Here is a 19,671-nt window from a genome sequence, read left to right as displayed (position 1 = left end):
GGTTGTGAGTCCAAGGCACACTAAGACACTCTCACAGATTAGAGGAAGCTAAGGAGAGATAGTGACAACCAAAGATGAAGTCAGAAGCCACCTCGAATCCTGAGTCAGCAACCAGACTGAATGGAAATCAGCAAAACCTGAATTAGAAGCCAGGGCTTATGCCCGCTTGATTCTCAGCTCAAGATCTTTGGCTGTCTAGAAGTCTTGCAAGCAGTTCTGCAATGCTGATGACATGATAAAATTATTCCAGAATAATACCTCTAAAGTGTTGCAGAAATTCTGGAAAAGTCAACGCCACAGGAGAAGAAAGACGCTAGCTGGAGTAGGGCATTCCAGTCTGAGCACTGCCCTCGATGCTGAAGTCAGGTTCACAGAGGATGCTCAGAATAGGTGAAACAAAGCATTGGGTCACACTGACACTTCCTGAGTTCCTTCCAGCAGACCGTGGGGTGGCCAGCTGTGAGTGCAGACAGAGCCCAGCATCGGGGGCTCTACAGAGAATGGTCTGGTCAATATCCCTCTCAGAATTATGGGAAGCAGACACCTCTGTGTGTGTGTGTGTGTGTGTGTGTGTGTGTGTGTGTGTGTGCACGTCTGTGTGTATCTCTGTGTGTGTGTGTCTGTCTGTCTGTCTGGTGGGTGTATCTTCAGATGGACATTTTGTGGGACATGATGACTTACTAGATACGGGCAGCCTTGTGGAGGGTGGGGGACCTGAAACCAAGGTGTCATCTCAGCCTCTATCCTGAGATCTTCAATAAATTCACACCAAGCAGCAAAGAATGAACAGCAAAGTTCAAATGGGAAAGTCAAATTCCTGTGTGACAAATGACAAAGGAAATGTATTTGTGTCTTATTGTTTGTTATTTTTTGCCAATGATTTCTGCCTTAGAATCATAGATCTCAGGTTGTCTTGTGATATGTGTGTGTGTGTATACATATATGTATATGTGTGATGTGTCTACGTATGTGTGTTATATATGTGTATGTATGTATATAGGTATCTATAAATTTATGTATGTGTGTATATATATGTGTATGTGTCTGTGTATGTATATGTGTGTGCATGTGTATTGTCTATATGACTATGTATGTCAGTATGTATTTGTGTGTGTATATACATACACACTCTACCCCGTTATTAATCAACTTCAGTCTGTGAGAATTCGGTAGGACAACTGAGACCCAGAGTGTCCCTGCCCTGCCTGTTCGTCTTCATTCAGGGCACAGTTCCTGCCTGCAGTTTCCATTTTCATTCACAGACAGCCTGGAATTCTCTTCATCTTTGGACTCACCTCACGTTGGATCAGAGGTCAGACATCCGTGCTTTGAAACATTTGGCTGTTTTTGTAACTTCACAGATGCAGCTGCCTCACACCACTGTGTCTCCTGGGTGTGCTGGTTCATTTAGAGGCCGTGTAATTGACTTTTCGGTGAGATATGCGATGAAGGATGGTCCCAACCACAGGACATGTCTGTCTTTTTACCCATGATTTGCATCTTCTCTCTTCCAATAGGATCAGCCCCCAACTTCATCCAGTGCAGCCTCCTAAAGGTGGGTTACAGTGCTCTTGGTTGGTCTACTACATGGAATTATGAACTCTTTACCCATAAGTATTTATTGTGGCATCAAGTCCAAATGTAAGCCAACTGAAATTGTGGTTGACCCTTTGGGCAAGGTTCCCACACACTTCCCCGATCTCCTGGGTGAGCTTTCATGCATAGATCTGTTTAAGGCTTTGGAAATAAACCCAATCTTATGAATGCAATGATTTGATTTGCAGGAAGAAACTCCCTGCAGAGTCTGGAGCCCGTGTGAGCAGACACCAGGCATGAAGCTTTTCCGGGAGGGTGTAGCTTCCACCCCACATCCAACAGCTTCCAGGATGGCACAGCTCTTTGACCCCGAGAATCTCTAGCTTCTGCCATCCCACACAGTGAAATCTTACTCACTAAATTTCACTGTTTCTGGAAACTTCTAAGTGTAGACTTCCCATTGCCACAGGGAAATCCTGAAGAATTGAAAATAATGCATTAAGAGTGTGAGCACTGGCAGCCAAAGACTGTTCCCAGTATATATTTGAAGAGAAGACAATTAGCCCTCAATCGCTTGTCCTCCCTCTGGACTAAGGAGGAAATGAAAAGCCTTTTTATAGAGTGGAGTCATCCATCACAGAGACCAGTCAAAGGGAAAAGACTCGAGGTCCTGGGTAAAGAAGTGAGAGAACCTTCAGGCCATTCCTGAATGGAGCCCTCTCCCCTGGGTATGTCTGGTTATTGGGAATGTTGGGTGGTGTTTCTAAAGACCAGGCACGTGCAGGAGCCAGGTGTAGAAGCCCAGTCCTTTCATTCAACAACTTAGTTTATTTCGCTCTGACCATATGAAGAATCCTTTCCACAGCATATCACCTGCAGCTGTGAGGAATCCTGAGAACTCTTGCCTGTTATGACATGGGCTTGACTACAAGATGTGAAACAAATCAAATGTGTGTGTGTGTGTGCGCGTGTGTGTAAGCACTGTGCATGTATGTGTGAGTTCTGTGCATATAAGACTTATGTGGGTAAGCTTTATGCATGTGTGTAAGCTTTGTGTGTGTGTGCATGTGTGTGTGTAAGCTTTGTGTATATGTGTAAGCTTTATGTGTGTGCACAAGCATGTGTGTGTGTGTAAGCTTTGTGCATTTGTGTGTGTGACCTCTGAGTGTTCATAAGTTTGTGTGTGTGTGTAAGCTTTGTGCATGCATGTGTGTTTAAGCTGTGTGTGCATGTAAGATTTGTGCAAGTTTTGTGCATGTCTATAAGCTTTGTGTGTGCAAACTTCGTGCATGTGTGTAAGCTTTATGTGTGTAGAAGGTTTGCATGTGTGTAAAGTTTGTGTGTGTGTGCATGTATGTAAGCTTTATGGACGTGTGTTCCTGCATGCATGTGTATGTGTGTGTAAGCTTTATGTGTATGTATAAGACTTGTGCGTGTAAGTGTTATATGTGTGTAAGCTTTGCATACATGCACAGTCCCCAGGGTGGGGGAAGACAGAATGTTGCACCTTGCTGTTAATTGTCTGATCTTTTCAACTGTACCCAGAGCTGAAATAGTTTCTCATCTGAAAACTCCTATTCTGGGCAAAGTACCTCCACCAGCAGTCTTCCTCACTGTTTCCTGGGGCTGAGCATGCTCAAAACATAAGCGCCCTTGTGTGAACATTTGACGGACTTACTCCTCTTCTAGTGGCATAAAAACACACAGAGTACACAGATACGCAGACGCAGGTCCCATCATCCGAAGCATACAGTAAATGGACGGTGTCCTCCACAAACCCAGCAGAACACACAGAACCACATGGAGCAACTGAACACCCCAGCTCTCCACCTTGCAATGTTACTGACAAAACTTCCAACACAGCAGCTGGTGGTGTGCACACACTCGGCATGCTGCTCCAAGAAAACTGCAAACACGACCTGAACGAAAACTCCATTCTCCTTCTGAGAACCACGCTTAATTAGAACTAATGTCTTCTGGGGCCAGAGGGACAGTTCAGGTGGTGAAGTGTTGTGCAAGCGTGACAATTAGGGTTCAGCCACTAGAACCCACATTTTTAAAAAGCCAAGTAGGGTGTCTGTGACCCCACACCTGGGAAAGACAGAGACAGGACATTTCCTGGGGCTCACTGGCCAGCAGCCTAACTTATTCCTCAAGCCTCAGGCCAGTGCTAGTCCGTGTCTCAAGAAGCAAGGTGAATAGTGGCTGAGCCATAGCGGTCTGCTGACCTCATACCTGCATGTGTCTCCCCAAACCTCCATACACACACACACACACACACACACACGCACCCTCACTCACATGCTTGCACGCACGTGCACACACATATCCTCACACACACATCTCATGCTCGCAGGCAAACAGGAGTAACCTGCTTTATGCTTTGACCCCTGTCCTATGCAAACTCACCTCATTTACTAAATACTTATTTTAGCTGGCGAGCACAGAGGCCACCCTCTTTGTGTGTGTGTGTTTCCTTCTGCACCTTACAGGTTTTTTTGCTGCTCTTTAATTAAAAGAAAAGTTTAAAATGTGATTCAAGGTGTCAAGGAAGAAAAAAAAAAAGGAGGGAGATGAGGAAAGATCTTTGAGATGGGAAAAGAAAGTCACATATTTGCAGATTTTTTAATGAAGAGGTTTTTTTTTTTTTTTCCTTACATGCACCGAGTTAATGCTTCGGTAGGTGAGTTGTAAACGCTCCTTTTTCGTCCCATAATTATAAGTGAAATGTTCTTTAATGTGCAGTAATAACGCTCAAGCTGTGCTATTTCGCAGTTAATAATTATACACAACAGCGTGAGGCATGGGAGCTAACAGAAAGTTTCCCCTTAATGTAGCTCCCTCCTCTGCTTTCTCCCCGCTACCTGCCCGATCTGCGGTGACTGTACGTTTTAATCCCCTTTCTTCTCCGAATAGAAGAGCTAGTTAGTCGGTTTCTTAAGGGAAGAATGTGAGGTAAGACTGCTGACTGGGTGAAATTGCCCCCATACAAAGCAGAGACTATAATAGGCTGCCTTTAAAAAAATAAAAATAAAAAAAAAAAAGAAAGAAAGAGAAATAGACCCTGAGACCGACCGCTGCTAAGCGAGAATGTGCTTGCCGCAGGCTCGAGCCTCCGAGGGTCAGCAGCCTGCATGCAGCTTAGTGCACTGCCCCTGAACGAGAGCAGAAGCTGGCTGGCGGCACACGCACAGGTCACCCACCCAGGGCAGGTGCCAATCTCTCTCCAGATGGAGGGATACACGTAGTGAGGAAAATACGTGTTTCTGTGGGCTTGCACACTTCCGAAATACGTTGGGGGTTAGCCAGCTTCTCAGATTCAAAGTTCCTTGAAATTGGTGGATAAACTGGAAAAAAAAATTTTTTTTTTTGAGTAACAAAAAGGAAAACAAAGTTGCCACAAGAAAAGCCAGGAGATTTGGTCAGAGACTCATTTGGAGGAGACAACCTGACTGCAACTTGAATGTTCTGAATGGTTTAAGCGACTTGGCGCTTACGTTTGAAGGGCCATAAAAGGAAGGTAACCCGGATGCAGCAATTGGTTGGAAGAAGCTATCTGCGGTTCTGCGTGCCTCCCGCTTCTGCTCGCTCGTTTGGATGGCTGCCTGCACTTCTTCAGCGAGCCACGAGCTCCTCTCCAGCTGCTCCGATCCTTTCCTTCCTAATGCTTCACATAACCTGCCCATATGGGCTAATGCCCAGCCAGGCCTTTATTTTCCCAGCTATTACCGAACAATAAAAAGAAAAAATACCTTGGCATCAAGCGTGTGGTATGTGTCCAACCAGATCCTGAGTACAGTATTGGGAAAGGTAGAAATCTTATTTAGTGTTGAATTTGGTTGAGCGGGAGGGGAAGGAAGCCAGCTGTGTTTCATGAATCTGGAAGTGGGGTCATTACAGAGCTAGGTAGCGTGAGAGACTGTTAATATATACTGCACTCCATTACAGTACTGAGAAATAACTCCTGTTCCTTACTGTTGGCTATAGCCAGCATTTTCCCAATGATTCTATGGGTCTGTGGCAAAACTAGACAGATAGAAAAATAGGAAATTGTAAGATAGGAAGCTTTGGCCAGCACATGGCCTCTCCCTCCATTTCACAGATGAAGAACATTTTGATTGGGAGGTATTTTGCCTGAGGCTTGTACATAATCAATCCTATTGTGATATCAATCAATCTAGAAATAAAAAATAAATTAATTAAGATTGCTAAAATGTCCCATTGTCAATTATTTCTCTCAACATGTCTAGCTGGTGGGTGCTTTATTAAAGAATTAAAATTCAGATTTGCATTTTCAGTAATGAAAGCTGGGTAATTCAGATCAGCCCTCAAGCAATAGAACCTGGGAAGTCAGAAACAATGTACTAACAACAGTAATCTGGAATACGAGGTATATACCTTAGATGGGGCGGGTATCCTGGTCTGCTCCTGTTCTGGGAGTCTAGGCTGACCTGGAAGACATAGTCTGAGATTCTGAAATGACTCTAGTGCCAATATGGTCATGGAACAGAGGTAGAGCCCGAGGTGCACCAAGAGCAGGAACTAGCCTCTTATGTCACCACTCACCTTGACCTTTTAGAGTTCCCTGAGAGACGACGCACCAGACTCTAACCTTAACAGAACACTGGTCCGATAATAGTCACCTGGATGGGCCAAGATAGAGAAGGAGCGATGGCCTGAGGTCTGAGACCTGATCCCTGCTAGGAATAAACACACTTGTCTCCAGAGAAATACAGTAAGCTGCACTTATTTCCATGGGTTACAGCTAGCAAAAGATGCAGTCCACAGGCAGAGACACCAGGGCCTGTGAAGACAGAGGGAGCTGTGAGGTTAAGGATCAGTCAACAGGGACCATGGGCAACAAGAAAGGACCCAGGAGGACTGGTGAGACCGTGTTTATCAGACTCTACAGCACCCATTTACACTAATCAGGAAGGTGAGTTCTGGGAGAGATGGAGCAGCAATGAAGAGCTCACCCCAGCTGCTCTCCCAGAGAAACCAAGGTTGGTCCCCAGCATAAATCGGGTTGCTCACAACTGCCGGAAGTACCGGTTGCAGAGAATCTGACACGCCCCCTTCTGGCTCCCTTGAGTGTCTGCACTCTTATATAACTCTCTCTCTCTCTCTCTCTCTCTCTCTCTCTCTCACACACACACACATATACAGACAGTTAAAAATAAATGTCTTTTAAAAGGTTTAAAACGATTTAATACCCTGTGGTGTATTTGTGGAAACAATAAGTAGCTAAGTTTTAGCTGAAGTCAGTTCTCTCCCCTGACAGTGCGGCTTCTGGGGATTGAACAAAGGTGATCAAGCTTGGCAGCAAGCTCCCATAACTACTAAACCATCTTGCTGGCCTGCAGAAGCTTTTTTTTTTTAAGTTTTAGCTTTTTTAAAATAAATAATTCCATGCGTTTACATCGCAAATGATATCCCACTTCCTGGTGATCCCTCCATAACCTTCCATCCCACATTCACCCTCTTTTCCCTCCCCTTTGCCTCTATGAGGGTGCTCCCCCACTCCAGCAGGATTGTCCATCAGGATAGACTTGGTTCCTTGGGAATGAGTGCAGAGAGTGAAGGGAGACCACAGCAGGTGGCCAGCTATGGAGCTGGGATGAGACTGGGGGTTGGCCATGGAGGAGAGATGAGGATGGGGGAGAGGTGAGGAGCTGCAGAGTGTAGGAGTGGCCTGTGGGTTCCCAGGGAATGCCTGTTGTCTTTAGGATCTGGGATACAGCAATGAGTGAGGGGGAGGGAATCAGGAGGAGGTCTGTGTTGCTGGGCTGGAAACGGGATAAGGAAGGATGAAGGGAGTCTGCAACAAGTGGTCTTTTGCAGAGGCAGGGATGAGACTGAGTGATTGGATTTGGGAGGGAGATAGTTGAAGGTCTGAAGTAAGCCTACCAGCTTCCCTGGCTGGAGTCCATTCAAAGCACTCCTCAAGGCAGCAATGTTGACAGTCTATTTTGAAATGGTTTCGTTAATATTATAAAAGTGCTTTAAACCCTTTTCTTTTCATAGTCTGTGGCGGCCCCCATCGATGTCATAACCAGCTTATTAAGTCGCTGAGTTTATTGTGCTTGATAAATCAACTCCCAACTCCATGAAAATTGAACTTCAACCTAAAGCAGGCATTTTTCCTAAACCATTATCGTCAGCTACTCCTCTCAAAAAATATTTCCACTGTGAAACATGTTTTTGTAGAAACATAAGAATTTCGTCTTTTTAATCCTAACAGAACTCTCGTGCTTTACATTTTTTCCTCAAAATATATTTGATAAGCTTTGTGCAAACTGCTAAGATCTATACAGGTATATACCGTATTTTGAAATCGTTTCTAAAGTATAGTGCTGAAAACAGCTCCAACATTAGACAATAGAGGATGAAACATATCAGACAACGCCTCATTCTTCACATGAGAGACCAAGCATGCTGGTAAAGCCCCAGTAAAATATCCTTGAAATACTCAGAATGCACAGTGGTTGTAGTCCGGCACGTTAGGGCTCAGACCCACGAGACAAATGCCGTCTGCTGTTTCCTATACTGAGGACGCACTGTGCAGCCGGGCTGAACTGAGGCTGGACAAAGGAACAGAAGGGGGACCACAGCGTCGCATGGCTCTATTCTCAGCACATTCCTGATTTCAGGAGTGTGACTTGGGAATTAGAACTATGCCAAACAAACAATTTTATCATTAATTACTTTAAACTTTTTAAAAAATATAAGTATATTCAATATGACTTTGCAACAGGAAAATTCTAGATTGTTTCAAATAAATTCCTTGTTTTAGAAACCAGACGCTTGCCCTAAAAAAAGAAATCACTAAATCTTTTGTTTTGTGTAATTCTTAAAGCACCAATGATTGTACAAACAAAATGACTTAAAAATCACGGCCCAGAGCAAGAGATTATCATATTTGCTCTAGTTACCTTGAGTGTCAACATGATAAGTTCTCACTGGACACTTGGTCAACTATGGAAGGGGAGAGAAGATAGCTTTCCAAGTTAACAACATCTAAAATGAGTCCTTATATAACGAGCTGTGGAGGGGTGCAGTGATTAAATTTAGAGGCTAGAATTGGTAAGCTGAAGGTATCTTTTTGGAATTGGAAATTTTGTGAGTAGGATTCAGATAAATAATTAGCTGGTTCTTAGCCTAAGTTTTAAGTTGTTTAAGTGTGACATCAACAACATGTACTCCTGAGTCCCATGGGGAATTCTTTGACGTCACACAATGTACTTTAGTAACAGGAGTAGGCAGTTCCCTTGTGGTATGCGAGCTGGCTTCGTTCTGAAGGAACCCAGTTATACTCTAGTGTATTGTAACATAAAGATACACAGCAAAACACACATTTGGAGCATGTACAATGGGAGCTGTGCAAACAGCTCAGAGATTCAGATAAATATGCTTATTGCTAATTAGTTTTTAATCAAAACATTTTATAATATGGTAACTGTTTATGATTATTGCTCCATTAAGAGTTTCATCATCAAAAAGCCCTTGCTGACCTGTTACATAATACCATAAATTAATACTGAAGGGTGCTTCAACTACAGCTTAATCAGTTTAAATGCCAGCATTGTTCTGAAATTCTTCAAGGGCAAAATCCTGAATGGAGCCTGTCTGATCTGCCAGAGAAAATGCATGTGTTTAGTTAGTGTTTCTCAAGTTCAGTCAAGTTCACATATTCATATACCTATGGTCCTGTCATAAAGAATTGACAAAAGAAATTGTGAAAACGGAAGACAGTGATAAGATAAGCAGTGTTTCTCCGTCACTACGGTGAACCCACCTTACTTGAGGATAGCCCTTAAGCATATGGTAGACCTCTCTGCCCTCTTACATTTGTGATGTTTGCATGCCTTTCTTCACTTTCATTTAGAAAAGCCTTTGATAGCATGGGTGAGTTTTCCCTATGGTCTGGACGTATCAGACACTGGAATTATATACTAGAGAGCCTATTCACTACCCCTCACCACTATCATATAAGGAGAAGTATGAGCGTCTCTGTGGCTTCAAATGACAGTAGAGGGCGTGAGGTGTGTCAGTCTCCAGGAACCACTGAAACCACAGTAACTAGTCAGACCACAGGTGTGAGGTGAGTCAGTCTCCAGTAACGACTCCCCTGGCACCTGGATGGGTGGAGTAGGGGTTAGCTCTACCCACGTGGCCTTCACCAAATGACAGGAAGATCAGCATGGCTGGCAGTGGTAACATTTGAACCCTCCTGAGGATCTCGCCTTTCAACAACATACAGTGTGACAGATGATTGTGACTTTGTTACAACCTGAAAGGCAGGGATCCTGGACTTTGGTGTAGGAAGACGCACACAGGTGTGATGGAAAGTTTCTGGTTTGCAGTGCTGCCTTTCTCATGCTCTGTTTACCAAGACATTTGGTCTCACTGTTGAGACCTCCTTGGCTTCTAACACTTCCACTATCAGGTCTGGAATATATGACCCGGTCATCCCACCCACCTCTCAAGGGAAACTCCTGCTGACCCAGTCTCTGGGCCTCTGGCGCCCTCCTGACTATTTTTTATTCTCTATCCCTTAGAGTCTATTCTTATGTCTTGAATGTATAATGACTAGATTTTATGTCTATGGAGTTAACCAAATGGGGGAAAATCTGTCTATTACTCTTTCCTGGATCTTCACGGCTATTGTTGTGTGTTTGTGCTGCCGGGACTAAGTCCATGGATCAGTTTACAGCTAGCAACACTTATTTATTCGTTCTGGAAAAGTGAGAACTTCAAGATCCAATTGACATTGCCGGGACAGGAGGACGGAATCCCAGTCCATTGAAGACTGACCTCACCGTGTCCACACCTGGAAGAAGGACCAGGAGCCTCAGGATCTTGTATCTGGTCACTAATCTCATTTATAAGCCTTTATGAGCTCAGCACAGCCCACTCCCACCTTGGTCTTGATCGTGAGGATTCCTATATGTGAACTGGATGTGGGCATCAACACTCATATTGCAGTCAGCTCTTCCAGCAGGTTCCAAGGATTCCCCTGAATTGATCGGTGCTGGGACTGGCACCGTGTGATGCTAATGGCAGCAAGTGCTGTTAATGGTTAAATCATCCGGTGTAAGCTGAGAATCAAATAAATTTCAACTGGAGATTTAAGAATGCAAGCAATTCACACGAAATGAATTTAATTTTACCCTAAGTTTGTTTGGGTTTTGTTTGTCTGAGTGTTTCATTTTTGTTGTTCTGTTTTGATTTTTTTTTTTAATTTTAGCCCAAGTTGCTAAACATCTTTCTTAAAGGTTACTGTACCCGTGTACTGTTCTAATAGAGCGTAACCGGATCAGGTTGATTGTGCACTGCCAATGTCATTACATGTGAGCAATTCTCTGGGGATGAAATTCAATAAAGAAGGCAGCTAAATGTAATTTAAAACACCCTGAAAGATCGGTATTGTTTTTCTACAAGTACCGAATAGTTTCCTTTCTTTTGTTAGATGTTATCCTATAATTTAGAGATGAAATCTAGCTAATTCCTGACTTTTATTTGTTTGATGGAAGTCCATTCAAGTTGCAATCTTTGGACAATGCAATCTTTAGACAATGGCATCATGATATTTTTATGATAAAAGATTGCATGGTGTAATTTACTCACTGTACAAGTTAGTATGTTTTACCAACAGAAATGTTGAGAGAGCCTAAGGAAAATATTCTTTGTGCCTACAGAAAATGTAGCAGCTGCAGAAGAGGAAGGGAGCCTTGCAGTGTGTGTGTGTGTGTGTGTGTGTGTGTGTGTGTGTGTGTGTGGTGTGTGTGATGGGGGATGGCTTTGTGCAGAAGCAGCAATGGATGAAAGCCACGACCTGGGCGAGGAGCACCTTGAAATAGTTAGAAAGTCTACAAACCTGTTGGGAAGAGAGAGTTCCTCTTTCTTAGAATTCTGTGAGCAACTGTGTGTGTTTGAGTGCACATGTGTATGTGTGGATGTGTGTGGATGTGTGTGTGCATGTGTGTGCACAGGTACCCCTCCCTCATGCTCACTCACAGTATGTGGATGCCTGAAGCCAACGGAAGGGGTCTTCTTCAACCACTCTTGAGAGTCTCTAACAGAGTCTGCAGCCCAGTGGTTTGGCTAGAAATTCCAGACAAGGTGCTTAGGGATCCTCCTGGCTCTGCTTCCCCATTGCTGGTGTTGCTTAATGAGCCACTGTGCCCTACTTTTTTGTTGTTGTTGTTCACTTTACATTCTGATCAATGTCCCTCCTTCCTCCCAGCCCCTCCCCAACAGCCCCTCCTCTGATCCCCCACCTTCTCCCTTTCTCCTTTGAGAGGTGGGGGGCTTGAGTATCCCCCACCATGGCCCATCAAGTCTCTGCAAGCTAGGAGCATCCTCTCCCTCTGAGGCCAGACAAGACAGCACAGGGAAGGGAACAGCATCCATGGGCAGGCAACAGCTTTAGGGACGGCCCCACTCCAGTCGTTGGGGACCTTCCTGATGAGGGAGCTGCACGTGAGTCCTGGGAGTCACTCGGGTCCCCCATGTTTGCACAGCTAGCACTTTACAGCCAAATCAGTCTGAGTTGTAATGAATAAAAGTTGAGAGCCTATTCTAGCTTCCTCCCTGTCGCTGTGGCATGGCTTAAAGCAACTGAAGGGAGGAAAGGATGTATTTAGATTACACTTAGGTCACAGTCCGTCGCTGAGGGAAGTCCGGGCAGGAACTCAGTGTAGGAACATGAAGAGCTGTGAAGGAACAATGGCTACTGGCTTGCTCTCTGCTTCACTCACAAGGTTCATGGTTAGTTAGCTTTCTTATAAGGATGGTGCTGCCTACTAAAAGGCTGTGCCTCCTAAAATCAATCAATAATCAAGATGATGTCTCTCAAGTACACCCACAGCCTATCTGACCTCATACCCACAGCCTATCTAACCTAGGCTATTCCCTCAGTTGAAGGGTTCCTTGCATGTGTTGATAGGCTGGGTCAAGTTGACAATTGAAGCTAGCAAGGACATCAACCAAATCACCTTGCCACTGGGAAGTGGACAAGAAGGAGGAATGCCCTACCCCCCACCCCTGCTCCATCACTCCAGGACATGTGTCAAAGGGGGGACTGGGTGAAGTGGCATAGACAGTAATGGACAGAGAGGTGGGCAGCTGTCTTCATGTCCTGAGAGCTAACACATTCACAGCCCTGTTTCTTTAGTCTTAACAAACAGACCATATTTCAATCTGTATTTATTAAGACCTAAATACTGGATCCAAGGATGGCCCTGGAATGTGGTCTGAGCCATTCCAGAAGGTCTGCTGTTACATTGTTTATGCGAACACTTTCAGAGTGATAAACGGCCCTCTACTCCCAGACACACCTCTTGGGCCCCCGTTTCCCACTTTGGCACGCAAGGAACTTTCTTATCTCCCAAGCCAGTGTGGCTGGCTCTTAGGATGTGGAAAGGGAGAATTTCTGGGGGTCATGAAAGCATCCGTGAAGTCAACTGCTGATGTTCAACAAAACCTCTCATAACTGGAAGTGGTGGTCTATTAGGGTCTCCCTGGTCCTTGTGGAGCTGGTCCAGGTGGAAGTTCCCAGCTAAGGTCACTGAGGTAGCTTCAGTTAGAAAATGCCTGAGGATGGGTCACTGGAGGACTAGATTCAGCAAGCTGTCCTAAGTGGCTCCTTTGCTCTCATAAGCAGGCCCTTCAGCAGGCAGAGTGTAATCCCCAGGATCTTGTCAGACTTCTGTCTCTCAGTTCAGCCCATGATGTGGCCAGATGAAGCTTCCTCTGAACATGAATTTCTGAGGATAGACAGACTTTGACCGGTACATAGACCTCTCCATGCATCAGAAACCCAGTAGAAACCACAACTCCCTCTGTGTAGGACCACTGTACAGCATGCCATTGGCTGCACAGGTGAAACCCAGGTCATATGTAAGAGCACACTCAAGAGGCCCAGGCAGGTGGGACTTCCTTTTAAAAGCATGGAGAATGACATCACAGTAATACAAGTCACATGACTTTAGGTGGTATTTTGTAGCATATCATGTCTGAAGTCTCCTTGGATTTCCTTCTTCTATGACTTTGTCAAATTGTCACTTTCTTCTTGTTATCGCTAGAAATTTTAGTCTGCATTGTTATTTCTTATATTTCCAGAAATATTTAAAGAAATATTAGAACAATCAATGGGCCCTGCCTGTAGATGAGACTTCTATAGCATGGAATTACTATTTACAAAAACCCTTCCTTCTGTCATGGCTGGGGAGCCTCTGTGACAGTCTGCTGTCTGCCCTCTTGGCTGGACTATACTGCCCAGTTACGTGGTCAGACACCAGCCTGGGTGCTGCTGTAAGAATTCCATAGATGGTGGATAGATACTTGTGACTGTTCAACCACACATAAAAGATGTGGACCTCTGCAACCCATGGGGAAAGCCAGTTGGTTAAAGGCATAAGGACAGAATTGAAGTTCCCATAGGAAGAGAGAATTTCACGTGTGAGCTCCAGGGTCAACTTTGCTGGGAACATCAAACACTGGCCTGCTCCTGAGAACCTGAGTTTGTTTAACTGTACAGTTATTGTGGGGTGTGTGTGTATCTGTTTGTATTTGTGTGTGTCTGTGTATGTATGTCTATGTGTGTGCATCTGTGTGGGTATCTATGTGTGTGTGTGTCTATGTGCATGTATCTCTTTGTGTGCATGTGTATGCATCTCTGTGTGGCTATGTATGTGTGTCTTGTATATGTGTGTCTCTGTTTGTGTGAGTGTGTCTCTGTGTGAGTTTGTGTGTGTCTGTGTGTCTACACATTTGTGTCTGTGTATCTGTGTGTGTTTGTGTCTACATGTATGTATCTTATGTGTGTTTTATGTGCATAACAAATAACTAAATAGTGGGCAGATATAGGTCGGCAATGATATTTTAATAGACAAACAGTATGTAGCTAGACAATAGTTAAAAGACTGATAGATGATAGATGTTATATAGATCAAATAGAATACAGAAGATAGGTAATGAATGGATGATAGAATGATAATAGAGATATAGATAGAAATTAGATAGATGACAAATATTGTTGTGGTTTGAATAGGAATGGCCCCCATATACTCATGTGTTTGAATGCTTGGCCATAGGGAATGGCACCTTTAGGAGGTATGGCCTTGTTGGAATAAGTATAGCCTTGGAGAAAATGTGCCACTGTGAGTGTGGTCTTTGAGGTTGTATATATTCAAGCTTTGCCCAGTGTGTCACACAATCTCCTTTTGCTGCCTGGTGATGAGGATGTAGAACACTCAGCTCCTTCTCCAGCACCATGTCTGTCTCCAGGATTCCATGCTTCCTGCTATGATGAGAATGGACTAAACCTCTGAGACTGTAAGCCAGCCCCAATTAAATGCCTTTCTTTATAAGAATTGCTGTGATCATGGTGTCTCTTCACAGCAATAAAACCCAAGTAAGACACATAGACAAACAGATGGGGGGTTAGGGGAGGACCTGGTAAAGTTCTCATAAGACAGCTTCAGGAAATTAGTCTTCAATCAGGGTTTGTCTACTTCATTGTTAAGACGTCGCCTGTTTTAAAAGGCAATGAGTCAAGCAAGCATGTTTCTGAAAGAAGAGTAGGAGCTCAAGGCAGGAAGAAGCCACTGGGGACAATAGAAGGTAGAGTTTGGAAGCCAGACCCAAAAGGAAGGTAGGTCCGAGTGAAGAGAAGACATTGATCTCAGCATCCCAGAGCAGAGAAGCCCAAGAAGGAGGCAGGATCCAGTCTGGACCCCAGCAACTGATGGCCCATGGCCTTCCCTAGTCTCCTCACACTTGACTTGCTACCTTGCTCTGAGACCTTCTTCCATCCCCAAGCAACAACTGGATGGGTGCCTGGATCTTATGAGCACCCCTTACCTGTCTCTGCATACATAAGCAATAGCAATCTGAAATGCTCTCCAGCCAGCTGCTGGGGTTATGAGCATCCACCTAGGCCTTGTGGTAGCCACAGGCCTATCAGAAGCGTCAGTAAGGGCTGGAGTGCCTCTCAGAACCACCCCAACATCACTGCTACATCTTCACCTGGCCATAAGGACTCACTTTGCAAAACGTTACTCTTTGGGAGCTGTAGAGATGGCTCAACGGGCCAAGTGCCTGCTTGATGCAGATCTGAGTTTGAATCCCCAGAATCCATAGGAAAAAGTACACACACACACGCACATTTGCACAGCCAAAATACACTACTCTTCACAATTGTGCACATGAAAGCCACTTGGAATTTCTCTGCATTCCCAACAACCTGGTAATAATGTCTTTATTATCTTAAAGCCTTCAGAGACAACATAATCTCCCATTTGGGGAAACCAGAGTCCCTGTTTTAAGAACAGCTGCGTTAAACATATTGGCCATGTCCTCTTCAAGCAGTCATGGTCAACAAAGCACTAATATTTCAAATGGTTCCTGCTGAAAGCTGGGTCTTCCAACACCCTTCTGGCTTCCCAATATCCTGCAGGGAAATTAAAGGAAGGCTGGCCTAAGCAGGACCCATTCCGAATAAAATATCTTCAAAACAGACTGAGGAGATATGACAGAAACTGTACAGCTGAGCACTTAAAGCAATAACGCAGCCCTGATACAATAGACACGGCTGGGAAGGAAGCCTTACAGAGAGGCTGGACGGTGAGTCCAGCATGATTACACAAGTCATTCGACCCCTACTCACGGCTACAAATAACTCCAGTTCCATTTGTGAAACTAGAAACTCAAGTTTTGGCCCCATTTGTAGTGTCAAAAGTAAACCAAAGAGCTTGTGGGGTGGGGGGAGACGAGGCGGGCTGAGTGCATATGGCTAAGCTTGGAGGGGGGTGAAGCAAGGCAACTCCTTGGAAAATCAAGCTTTCAAGTAACTCTAGAAGGGAAAGCTGAGGTTTTAATCTTCCCTCTGATATAAATTTTACAGAATGCCTTCAGGATCAACACAAGGCAAATCCACACTCTGTCAGCTGACCCAGCCATTGTTTGTAGATCTTCCATCCTATGTATGTGTCTGTATGGCTGCTAAAAGTAGCTTTCGCGCAGTTTTCATTTTGTTTTGAAACGTTTGGTGCAAATTTCCTTAAAGTGAAGACTTTTTCTTTACACCCGTGGAAGGAGTTACAGAGACAAAGTTTGAGGCTGTGACAAAAGGATGGACCATCTAGAGACTGCCATATCTAGGGATCCACCCCATAATCAGCTTCCAAACGCTGACACCATTGCATACACTAGCAAGATTTTGCTGAAAGGACTCAGATATAGCTGTCTCTTGAGAGGCTATGCCGGGGCCTAGCAAACACAGAAGTGGATGCTCACAGTCAGCTAATGGATGGATCACAGGGCTCCCAATGGAGGAGCTAGAGAAAGTACCCAAGGAGCTAAAAGGACCTGCAACCCTATAGATGGAACAACATTATGAACTAACCAGTACCCTGGAGCTCTTGACTCTAGCTGCATATGTATCAAAAGATGGCCTAGTCGGCCATCACTGGAAAGAGATGCCCATTGGACACAAAACTATATGCCCCAGGAGAGGGGAACGCCAGGGCCAAAAAAATGGGAATGGGTGGGTAGGGAAGTGGGGGGGGGGGGAGGGTATGGGGGACTTTTGGGATAGCATTGGAAATGTAATTGAGGAAAATACATAATAAATAAAAAAAAGAAAATTAAAAAAAAAAAAAAGAAACACAGTGCAGTCATCAAGATCGGGAATTTTGATTTTTGGAGTAGTGCTGTATGAAACCCAAAAGATACACTCACATTTTGATATTTTTAAAATTTGTTGCATGTGTGCCTGTGTGTTCATGGATGCGGGTTCAGATGTGGTGTGGGTGTGCACGTGCAAGTGTGTGAGCATGTACTCAGAAGCCAGAGGGCAACCTTGGGTGTCACCATCAAGAACACTGTCCCTCTCCCTTGGACAGAGTCTCTCATCAGCCTGGAGCTCACCAATTAGGTTAGACTGGCTGCTCAACCAGCACCAGGGATTCGCCTGTCTCTACCGGGCACCCTGTGCCAGAATTACAAGTTCCTGCCACTGGGCCCTATGTTTCCACACGAGTTCAGAAGCTCAAATTCCAGTCTTTGTGAGCCCTCTTCCTAGCCCCCATATTTAACTTGTAATTGATCTCCTCACTCCATCTGTTTTATGATAGTCACCCTCCCAGTACAAGGTCGTTGTCAAGGTTATAGATTGTTCTTCCTTAGCCTGGAAAGACATCTTGGCTTTTCTTTGTCGTCGTCGTCCTTCAGTGGATTACACGCTGGCTATTTGACATGGGGTCTCTTAGTGTGGGTCTATCTGGTGCTTCCTGGCGGGGGTTGGAGGGAGACTTGCAGAATGTGCTGGATCAAAAAGGATATCATTAACACTGGATTGCTCTAGGTGTGTGGCCTTGAGCTGTTGTGATCTGTCGGTTTGATCACGTGGCTTCTGCCAGCTTTCAACACTCTACTGTTAACTCCCCCTCCCTTTGTAATTTATGGACCATTTGTAGGAAGGTGTCTGTTACATGTATAACCTGTTTCTCATCAGATTTTCACACTTTCGTGTGAATGAGCATCCCTTGATAATTCCCCAACTCCCTGCTCCTTCCACATTCGTAATATGATATTCCAGTGTAAGACAGAAAATTTCCTTTCTTTCCCATGTATGCATGTGGGTGTGGCTATAAGATAATACAGATGTATGAAGGCATGCATCCATGTGTATGTAAGTATATTAATGTAGACTTACAAAACTCATTATGTAATTTCAGTTGTAAGCCATTATTACTACTGTGTGTTTGATCATTTATTCAGTGGGTGGCCCGGCAAACCGTGGCCGTTTGTGTGAACATCCACTTTCATCCTTAGGAGTTTTGTTCTCTCAGGGAACAAGTTGTTCAAGATCTGACTTACCTTCCTCAGATCCACTCATGCGCTCCTACTCAGAGTCCCCTGATGTCTCTGGGCAGAAAGTGATCTTTCGATATTAGACATGAGTACGTGGTGTCACTCACACAGTGATGTCACTGCACACCTAGGAAATACACATGCAAACATTTGCATTAGTAAGTATATCATGCATTTGCAAGTACACACAGAATTTACATTACGAAATAAACACACATACACATGTGCACACATAAATTTCTACTTAGAAAGTACATGCCTGTGCATGCACATGCAGAAATTTGGGTTAAGAAGCACATATATGTGCACATGTGTCCACACATAGAAATTTGTATTAGGAAATGCACACGTGTTAGGTGTACATGCGTGTGCTCATACCTTGCCCCCACACATGGAGATTTGTGTGTTCATGTGAAGTCAAGGTTCACACTGATACACCAGCTCCAGTGAGGCCCCTGCTGGATGCATCTGGAGCTCTATGTGGAGACTCCTTCTAAGCCCTGAGATGCCCGGCTCCCTTTGTCTTCTGCGCATGTGCCCCTGTGTATCCTCAACAATAACTTACAGAACTGAGAAGCCATACCACTACAAAAGGGAAACCTGCCAGGTGGAGCTGAACTGTTTTATTAGGGATTATTTTAGGCAAAAATTCACGTACAGCAGAATGTAAAGGCCCTGTGTGCACTCTGCTGTACAGGTTCTATGTACACTCTGTTGTATGTGAATGAGTCCTGAAAACGCCTGTGGACACTTCACCCAAGGCCACATTAGACAGTATTTTGTTTTCCACAAATACCCGCTGGTGAACCTTCTCCTTGCTCCCTCCCACCCTGGACACTGCAGCTGTCTGACCCCATATTGTGCCTTCCTTTGGCCTGTTGCTGAGGTCACCATGAAAGAAATTCATGGTGTTCACTCTTTTATACCTCACCTCTTCTACTACCCATTGCTCTCTGCATGCACACTATCTTCCTCTATGCGGCTGAGAGGACTCCAGTCCACGAGTGTGCCCTCTACAGAAGGACACCTGGAATTTTCTCCCATTGTGACAACTAAAGCTTCCATCCGTTGCCTTCATGGCTCATAGAAGAAATGACCATGTCATGTTTTCTGCTCCCACTGTGGATCTGAAGTTTTCTACTCGCTCTAGGTCTCTGTCAACAGTTGGTGTTGTCTGTGTATTCTCAGCCAAGTCTTTCAGGGAATGCTAAGCTCTGCCTGACTGCAGTTTAATTAGAACAGAACGTGACGAAACAC

At 44.6% G+C, this 19,671-nt stretch overlaps 1 long non-coding RNA gene across 2 annotated transcripts; it reads right to left on the bottom strand.

Annotated features, from left to right (window-relative positions):
- Window positions 1-1,301: 1,301 nt before the first annotated feature.
- Window positions 1,302-19,403, bottom strand: Gm31089. Of its 2 annotated transcripts, none has more exons than XR_386408.3 (3): window positions 19,346-19,403; window positions 18,421-18,541; window positions 1,302-1,549 (listed from the first exon to the last, which is right to left on the bottom strand). It is a non-coding gene; the product is annotated as a predicted gene, 31089 (long non-coding RNA). The 2 variants fall into 2 exon arrangements; XR_877621.1 differs by lacking the exon at window positions 1,302-1,549 and adding an exon at window positions 17,770-17,865.
- Between the last annotated feature and the right edge of the window lie 268 nt (window positions 19,404-19,671).

This window comes from Mus musculus, chromosome 18, assembly GCF_000001635.26.
Source record: "Mus musculus strain C57BL/6J chromosome 18, GRCm38.p6 C57BL/6J".
NCBI classification, from domain to species: domain Eukaryota; kingdom Metazoa; phylum Chordata; class Mammalia; order Rodentia; family Muridae; genus Mus; species Mus musculus.
This window is presented reverse-complemented; position numbering and strand designations above follow the sequence as displayed.